Raw genomic sequence first — 8,578 nt, forward strand, 5'->3', positions numbered from 1 at the left:
TTTTTGAAGAGCAGGCTAATTAACGCTGCTTATTAGAGAGACATAACACGAGAATAACAATAGGAAAGGGAAGGCTCGAGGGGCTCGTGTGGGATGCATGCTGTGACATATCAGAGGTTTCATAGCTGAAAGTTAGCATAAAAAGGGGTGTCAAAACTGAGAGCGAGAAAGAAAGAGTAAATTTAAAAAGCACTGGAGGTGATTATTGCACAATATTAATTCATCCTGAAAAATAGTCACTCTAAAATAGGAACGAATGTCATCAGCATACAGAAATGACACCGACCTCCCGGCGATGCGTCACTAATACTAAGGTCTAGTACAATTCATCCAAAGCTACTGCTGAGAAATGACAGGGCACTGATGTGCACGATCAATTTCATATACCGTGTCGATGACAGAAACATGCTAATCTGAAACAATTTGCATGTGCCTCAGGAGAGAAGCTTTTAATCACCAGCCCTCCAGCACATGTACTTCTCCTGTCTCCACAAGGTGATTATCATTTTTGTGGAGCGGCCGGCATCATGTTAGAAGACGGAGCCACTTGCACAGACAAACAAGGCTTTGATTGACGTTCAGCTTAATGCAGGAATGCAACACATGGAGGATCTGGTAAACACACTCTCCTTCCAGCGTTGGAATGAGAGTGGCATTCTGGGGTGGTGAGGCTGGGGTGGCGATGCAGGTTGTTATTAGCACGAGAGAGAGAGAGGGAGGAAAAACAACACCCTCCTGACACAGACATGGTAGCTGATGCTGCCTTGTGAGTTTTCTCCAAATGGATGAAAACATGTTTTACCAAGGCTGGCAACACTCGTGTTTAACTCTTTTAATCTTCTTAACAGCAGACAAAAACAGGAAATAAGTAGCTAAATATTCATGATAGAGGTATCACAATATACAGATTATGCTATAATGTTTTTATTGTGTAAAAGGTCTGTGTTAAAGCTAACGTATCATGGTTTTGACTATATTCTCTGCTCTGGTCATTTGTTAATGTCAAAGAGAGCTAGCCTTGTAATGTTTTAGTTGCGTGTCAGCTCTGAGTTGTGTTACTGAAGCTGATTTACTGTGGTGTTTGAACATTTCTCTGTCAAAGAAGTGAGAGAGAGCTTGAGATTCAGGTCAGCTAAAGCTGTTTGAGTTACACAATAACCACACATAAAGATTAATTTAAGCATTTTTCCCCAAAAAAATTTTCTTACAATAACAGTGTAAGCACATCTTTTTGGCCATGATAATTGCACTGTGAAAATCTGATATTGTGACAAGCCTAGTCGGGGGTTAAATCTAACCCTTGGCATAAGAATTAATAAGTAAACAAATACTGCAGGGCTTTGAATAAACAGATCAAACTGAAAGAAAAGGATCTCAAAGTGAGAGCCCACTAACCCTCACACACACAAACACACACACACACACACACACACACACACACTGTCCTGTGAAGTGAGCATCTGATGCTTGGCTTCAGAACCACTCACAGAACAGGAAGGAAGGTGGAGAGAGAGAGAGAGAGGGAGGACACCTTAAAGTGCCTTCACCATATGCTGTTAGCTACTGATGGATGCAGCTACTGGAGTAACTTATTGCATTTGCTAGTGACACTGTCGCTGTTGATAAAGTTAAAGATAAGCCATCTGTTCGTTACAGCTTCACTTGCAGGAATAGGGGCGTCCAAGTGAACACAAATCTGCGTGGCGTGTCTGCTTAAATTACTGCTGCACGGTCTCCTTGGAGCATCTGTATGTGCTTAGTATGGGGGACTCACATGTGTAATCATCTGCCATGATGAGCGATTATTATGAAAATATTGAACAGTGCCTGTCAATATAAAAATAAAAAAAAAACATGAGGAAAAGAGTAACACGCTCTGCTAACATAATGCAATGTAAGCAAATTTATCAGAGGCGGCTGTAAAAGCGAACACTTGGCGGATCTGTCACTCCAGTCTAATTAGTATACAAAATCATGCTAACCAGCTATCAGTCACATTTCTTATTAACTACTCACCCAGCTGTTGTTGGTATAAGAGAGAGGGGGAACATGAAGACTTTAAAAGCACACAACAGTATGTTTGTCTAATTATATTGGGTCATTCTGTTCACAGGCTCTCCGTAAAATGACAATGCCCACAAATGAGGTAGTGTGTGTTATAATATTTTTATACTGGTTAAACTGCTCCATAAGTGAATAGCTTCACACAGAAGGTAGGCCGGTAATTTATCCAACACATCTGGGGGTACATGCAACACAACATACGTGCACTCAACAGTGTGGGGTTTGAGTCTCCCCGGCACCACAAGCTGTTTCATTTTTGCCTGTGATTAAGTTTAGTTTTTAACCACAGTTGAATTTAGGAGGTAAAGTTTATTTAGTTTTATAGGGAAACTATTACCTCCCCGATTTTTTGGCTACCATTTAGTCCTCAGAGGTAGAGATGCACCTGTAGAGCAAGCAATCACCCATGTCCCATTTTCAGTGACTGAAATATCGACCTCATGTCACATTTCCCTGGTTTCCAAAAGCCACAAGGTCATATTGCATCCCTGTTTCTCTCTCTCTCAGCTCTTGGCAATGAGCGTAAGCCATTTTCTTTTTCAGGCTTTGCTTGGTCACTTTCTTGCTGTTTTTTGTTTCATCAGGCAAAATCCTCTTTGGTTTAGGAATTAAGAATTACTTTATTAATCCCTGTAGAGAAATGAGGTTGTATTACCAGCAGCATACAGAAAAAACTCAAAACTACACACAGTTAATGTAACTGAGAAGTTTGAAGTGCATCTGAGATGATGCATTAGTCCAAGTTCATGTGCACAGCTCTGACAGTCACAGACGAATTATAGAGCCTGATGGCGGACGGCATGAATGATTTCCTGTTCTTTAGAGCAGCGGGGCAGCAGGAGTCTGTTGCTGAAGCTGCTTCACAGTTTGTCCACAGTGTTGTGGAGAGGGTGGGAAGGATTGTTCATGATTGACAGCAGTTTAGCCAGCACTCTGTCCCTCGCCACCTCCTCCAGGTTGGCAAGTTTAAACCAAACAGACCCCACCTTTTTAACAAGTTTGTCCAGTCTGTTGGCATCCTTTGCTTTAATGCCAGCTCCCCAGCAAACCACAGCAAAGAAGATGGTGCTCGCCATGACAGACTGATAAAACATGTGGAGCATTCTGCTGCAAACATTGAAGGACCTGAGTCTCTTAAGGAAGTAAAGTCTACTGATGCCCTTCTTGTAGACAGCCTCAGTGTTTGTTGACCACTCCAGTTGGACACCCAGGAACTTGTAAGATGTGACTATACCCACATCTTTGTTACTAATACAGACTGGGTAGGGTGGGGATTTACTTGAAGTCCACCACCAACTCCTTCATCTTGGCCACTTTCGGCTGCAGGTGATTCTCCCCACACCACCTGACAAAACACTCCACAAGGCCCCTGAACTCATCCTCCCATCCATTCTCCACACACCTGACTACGGCCATGCCTTCCGAATACTTCATACTTCACTTCTGAAGGTGACACAACTCAGAGTAGTACTGGAACTCAGCTGTGTAGGTAGTGAAGAGGAAGGGAGACAGCACAGTTCCTTGAGGAGCTCCAGTGTTGCTCATCAGGATGTCAGACACACAGCTCTGCAGTCTCACAAACTGTGGTCGGCCTGTCAGGTAGTCTATCACAAGACAAGGGGAGCATCCATCTGCATCCTTTCTAACTTAGTCCTCAACAGTCTCGGCTGGATGGTGTTTAAGGCAGAAGAGGAGTCAAAAAACATGACCTGCACATGACCTGTGGTGTCTGTCCAGGGAGGAGTAAGCCTTCTACAGCATCACTGCATCATCAACCCCAACCTTGGGCTGATATGCAAACTGCAGTGAGTCTTGGAATGAATTTGGAATAGATTCAAAACAGGCTCTGCTATAACACGCTACATAGCTCCATCATATACACTCTGACTCTACTTTTTTGTGAAGTGTAGTATAATGACTTTACAGGTCGTTTGTAGTTCTGAGTTGTTTGGTGTTTGTGCAGGCACTGTGGACCTGTTCAAACTACCACTGTGAAAAAAGTATGTTTTTACCCAAACTATAGCATTTTTCTTTGTTAAATCATCCTAATCAAGTAGTTTTTGGGACATAACCCTACCCAACCCGCAAATGGAAACTAAAGTAATAATCCAAATACAGGAACAGTTATAGTGCAGCACAAACCTTAGTCTCCTGGGTGAAAGTCTGTGTTAAGCAATCATACTGTATTTTGGTCTTGGTCATTGGCAATCAACCTCATGTACAATTTATGTGTGAGCATGTATTTTTTTCTCCATAGTTGGATCAGTAAGTTACAAACTATAAAGGCCCAGATGGAGGCTTTAAAGTGCTGCATTGTTCTTTTCCTCTGAGAGATAAAAAAAAAAAATAATAATACTAGAACCATTTCAGAAGAATCCACTGTGGAGTATTACAAAGCTAACAGTGCTTTGGATACTGTCCGGGCTGGCCTTTTATAATGTTTTTACCAAGCACAGATCTACTTTTAGACTTCAACGGCATAATGGTATTTGCTTAACTGAGCAGCCAGCGATCGTTCTCCTCTCTGCCAGTGTCATATCACTGATCAAGTGTGGCTCAGTTCCTGTCTGAAAGAAGGGCTGCCAGACATAATGCAATAATAACGGGTGCACAGCTTGTGTAAGAGAAGCCGAGGTCCTGTTTCACTGCTGACGATACTGGAATGAACTCTTTGTGCTCTTTCTTGCTCTCTCTCTCTCTCTCTCCAAAACCCTTGAGCTTCCAAGAGCATAATGAGCAAATGGTAATTCCTTGCCTATAGCTTTGTATTGAAGAGTGTATGGAGGAAAAAAAATGGACGTTTCTACTTCAAGTGAAAAGATAAGGCTTCGAGGATTATATAAGGAAGACACATGACAAAGACAGAAACATGTGTCTGTACTAGAAGTTAAGAGAAACCTTACATCCGAAGAAACTGATCTTTATCTCCATCCTCACGCCAACAGAATCTCTCTGCAAATTTAGTTAAATAATTGTGTTAATTAATAGCTCCTGAATGCCTTTGAATTGAAAAGCTACTAAACAGCACTTAGTGACTGTGTTAGCCATGGCCGCTACCATCATATAATAAACAACTTTGCAGCGTCCATTATTGAGGTATTTTTTTAAAGCTTTCACACTAACAGGTGGCTTTAAAGTAATGTGAATTGCTGACCTTGAAAGAAGGCAAATGCATCAACTCAACATGATATGTTAAAAATCTAACAGCTTTTAGTCTCGACAAAGAGCAGTCCTCTTATCCGACATGGTGGACGTGAACCTGCACTGCTCCCCCACAGATGCCTAGTGTGATGTTTGACAGATTTCTCCCTCTCCAGCTAGGCTCACAGTAAATGTCCATCTGGCAGCTTCCCATGGGTACTTATTATTCTCAGCTAGCCAGGGGTTTTCTGTTTCTGAGCAGTCAGCCAGCGCCTGCCTCAAAGAGTTGAGAGCCAGACCAGAACTGCTTGCAGATGCTGTGCCGAGTAGCCAAACTGTGCTAGTGTGGTGGCATGGCACTGAGTTTTCAATTACACAATAAGGTGGCCATCTCTCAAAGCTGTCCGAGTATGACAAGTCAAATGCATTGAGAAAAACTATGTATCTGAGGAAAAAAAAAAAATCACTAGTCAAGGTGTGCCTGTTTTCTCATTTGTCCAACCTTGGAGATGAGATGATTGATTTTCCCCATATGAGCAGATGCTCAGAGCCATGGGTACTGCTGAAAGGTCCCGCTGTCCTGTTTTGACGCCCTGCTATGGTGGATTCAGTCATGCAGTTGACCTCTATCGCACTCCTGCTGCCTGCTGAGTGTCTCTAAAAACAGTCTAACAAAACACAGGATGCTAGCTCATGTCTTGGCATCCAGTAGCCAGGGACACATTCACACATTCTCTCTATACGTATTTTGGCCTGCCTGGCTGTCAGCCTTTTAATTTTCACTGCTGTTACAGTCCATGGTTTGCATGCATAGTGCTTCCATCACGAAGTGCAGCTGTTTACCACCACTGAGAGGAAAAGTTACCAGTTTTAGATATGTGTGAAATGTATATGGAGAACACTCACACAGGCACTAATGAAGGGAACATCACCTGTTATGGTGATAGACCCCTGTCCAGATTATTATATAGATATCTCCTTTCTGCCTGTCTAACATTACATAATAATATAACAAATATGTCTAGACCATGTAATGCTTCCCATCCACCATCTATAGATGGCTCATCCAAGATAGGACAGCTACTAAAGAGATAACTGCTGGGTCCTTGGTTGCATTGAGATACCCCCTCTCAATGTCATAGGAGGGTGTCCCATAGGACAAGGGGTGACTCCCAATAGCTGGAAGATGGCTCATAGCTGGCTGGCAGCCAAAAGGCCTCCAGCTAGAAATGGCTAATCACAGTGTGTAGGGGTCCCATGTTGGCGAGACCTCATTTTCATTGAGTTAATGCAGGGGTGTTCAGTTTGACTGCGATTACCACTTTAAAAATAAAGATAGATTAGGAAATATTATATTATAAATTCATATTATAGATATGGGAATTTTGCTAGCTATAACTAGTTGTCATGTTGATCACTTTTTATCACATGTGGGCAAAAAGTGTTTTACAGTTGTCAGAGGATGTTAATCCAAAGCTCTTAGTCCATCAGTCATCTGTTATCATCATCTTGTGGCATGTCAATCAAAATTCCAAGGCTGTGAAATGGTGCAATGACCAGCATTTACATAGCTAGAACCCTCTTGTGGTCCTGTGAATAGGTGACAAGGCAAACTGGTTGCCATGGTAACCAGGAAAAGGCTAAAGAAGCTTTTGGCTGAAAGTTAGGAAATGAAAGTTTCAAATCTAAAAATCTAGGGCTTTAAAAGTGCTGCTAGTATGTGAAAAAAGATGAACTCTTTCGATGAGAGGCTGATAAAGTTATCTACAAGAAATCCAAGGTTGTCCACACTACCAGAGGTTTCATGTTGACATGTGGAGTTGGGGGTTCAGAGCTTAACATATGATATATTTCCACACACTCTCCACAGTTGCGGAAACAAACACGATCCGTTCTACGCTTGTTTAAGTCAACACTGCGGGCATATTCTTTGAACAATCTGAGCTATTTGATTCTCATTTGAATAAAATTCAAATTGAAGGCACAGAGCACACAATCTGCTTGCCAGAAAAAAGCTACCATTGTGTATTCTCATGCACACATGTGGGAAAATGGGATGGGTGAGGATTGCAGAGCATTGCATACCTTACTGAGCAAACAGCAGCATCTTGATACTGCTTCTCCTCCCCTCCCCTCTTATACTTCTTTATAGTTATGCATTCACATCAGCCACAAATACACATGACAACTCAAACATGGCTCTCACTCCTAAGAACAGTGTGATGGAAAATAAAATGAGACTCACCTAGTGTGGAATAGTTGGTCACATCTGTAAGCAGGCCATTGGGGAAACGAGGCAGCAGAGGAAGGAGGAAGAGAAAAGAGAGAAAAAAAAAAGAAACGTCAGCAAATTACAATGTACAGCAAGCTAAACTTCAATGCAGGCAGAAGCTGTCACCAGCTCCAGTGAAAAATGATGGTCTCCCAGCATTGAACAGACTTAGGGTTAAGAATAGTCCCTGTCAAGAGGGGAACATCATTTATTAATCGAGGGACATGAAATGTCTAAGATAGAGTCCCCTGAGGTTGCCAAGTTTGCACAACTTGCATTAATATTTGTCTGTGTTTCAAAAATTTGAGGGTGGAGGCAGAGAGGATGTAAGCAGAAACCTAATCTGTTACCGACAAGTTATTTTTTTTTTTCGTTGCACCAGTGTAAAATAACCACTGAACAAACAAATGTGCACACACAAATATACACCCAAGTGTTTCCCGCTCTCCATATGTCTCTGAGGTAATTCAGTGGCCCCTCGGTTATCGCTCACCCCGTGTGCTTGGACCTTTGCTACATTTCCCAAAGCTTGTTATTTTGACAGCGAACATACAAGGTTCCAAGGTGCCATAAAAAAAATCGCAAGTCCTGTGCTCGCCAGAGAAGACCTTAGGCCGCCAAGACACAAACAATAAACCAGTAGGCAAAAAAAGGCAACATTTTGACCAGGTCTTCACTGAGTCATCTGACATCTGTCTCCCTAAAGATGAATAGGAAAGGTTACTGTAAGACTTATTGTAAGACTCTTACTTTGCTTGTCTGGCATTCTCAGAAATATGTACTGGATTTCTATTAGAGCATGCTTTTTTAACAATAAAGTGGTCCCCCTACGAATGTAGTCTTCTAAAGTACAATTTTGCTTTCTTGCTAATGTGCAATAAAACAGGAGAATGGAGTGAAGTGACAATAACTGGGTGCAGTTTGAGGAGGGGAAATGGCAGGCTCAGGACTAATTCTGGGCTGCCATTGCTTACAGTGCAGTCTGGATGTGTTGTTAAGCAGAATTTGCCGGTAATATGATTTATCATCGATGATGTCTACACCCCCCCCCCCCCTTCTGCATTCATTTACATTTTTGGTGTGCATGCAACAAATCCCCAA

General features: G+C 42.2%; 1 long non-coding RNA gene across 1 annotated transcript in view; it reads right to left on the reverse strand.

Moving 5' to 3' along the window:
• The window catches only part of LOC114451078 (uncharacterized), a 37,808-nt gene extending 30,334 nt beyond the window's left edge, over positions 1-7,474 (reverse strand). The window contains exon 1 of the long non-coding RNA XR_003672172.1: positions 7,451-7,474. This is a non-coding gene — a long non-coding RNA (uncharacterized LOC114451078). The remainder of the gene's footprint in view (positions 1-7,450) is intronic.
• Positions 7,475-8,578: the final 1,104 nt, after the last annotated feature.

Source organism: Parambassis ranga, chromosome 18 (genome assembly GCF_900634625.1).
Source record: "Parambassis ranga chromosome 18, fParRan2.1, whole genome shotgun sequence".
Lineage (NCBI taxonomy): Eukaryota > Metazoa > Chordata > Actinopteri > Ambassidae > Parambassis > Parambassis ranga.